Source organism: Medicago truncatula, chromosome 4 (genome assembly GCF_003473485.1).
Source record: "Medicago truncatula cultivar Jemalong A17 chromosome 4, MtrunA17r5.0-ANR, whole genome shotgun sequence".
NCBI lineage: Eukaryota > Viridiplantae > Streptophyta > Magnoliopsida > Fabales > Fabaceae > Medicago > Medicago truncatula.
The window spans coordinates 20,161,903-20,163,097 of NC_053045.1; positions in this window are offsets into that span (position 1 = coordinate 20,161,903).

A 1,195-nucleotide genomic window follows, 5' to 3' on the forward strand; every position below is an offset into this window, starting at 1 on the left:
TCTGAGACGCCTTCATCTTCTCCTGAATCATCTTAACCTTTTCCGTAGTTTCTTGCACAACTTTCGGTCCTAATAAAGCACTCTCTCCGGACTCAAACCAACACAACGGTGTCCTAAACCTCCGACCATACAAAGCCTCAAACGGTGCCATCCCGATACTAGAATGAAAACTGTTGTTGTAAGTAAACTCAATCAACGGTAAACATTAGTCCCAACCGACACCTTGCTCCAAAACACAAGCTCTCAACAAATCCTCCAAACTCTGAATAGTCATCTCTGTCTGCCCATCGGTCTGAGGATGGTAAACAGAACTCAATCTCAACTTAGTTCCCAAAGCAGCTTGCAAACTTTCCCAAAACTTAGAAGTAAACCTCGGATCCCGATCCGACACAATACTAGAAGGAATACCATGCAATCTAACAATCTGCTCAATGTAGATCTCAGCCAACTTCGCTACCGACATACCAGTCTTGATAGGAACAAAATGCGCTGACTTCGTCAACCGATCAACAATCACCCAAATCGAATCGAAACCCTTACTAGTCTTAGGCAACGCTCCAACAAAATCCATAGAAATGCTATCCCATTTCCACTCTAGCACAAACAACGGTTGCATCAAACCCGATGGTCTCTGATGTTCAATCTTCGATTTCTGACAAACCAAGCAAGCATAAACAAACTCAGCGATCTCCTTCTTCATTCCAGGCCACCAAAACAACCTTTTCAAATCCTGATACATCTTAGTTGCTCCTGGATGAATACTCAAACTACTTCTATGACCTTCGTCCAAAATTTGCCTCTTAAGCTCAAACACATCCGGCACACAAACTCGATCACGAAACATCAAGACACCATTCTCACCCAATCTAAAGTCTCCACCTTTACCTTGATTAACCAACGTCACTCGGTCCACGAGTTCCAAATCTTCCTTCTGACCCTTCTTGATCTTTTCCAAAATATTGCTTGTCAACTTCAACATACCCAACCTCACACCATCCGGTGTCAACTCACTAACCAAACTCAAGTCTCGAAACTGCTCAATCAATTCCAACTCTTTAACCATCAAAGCAGACATATGCAAAGTCTTTCTACTCAAAGCATCCGCAACAACATTAGCCTTTCCGGGATGATAACTCAACTGAAAATCAAAATCCTTAAGATATTCCAACCATCTCCTCTGCCTCATATTCAACTC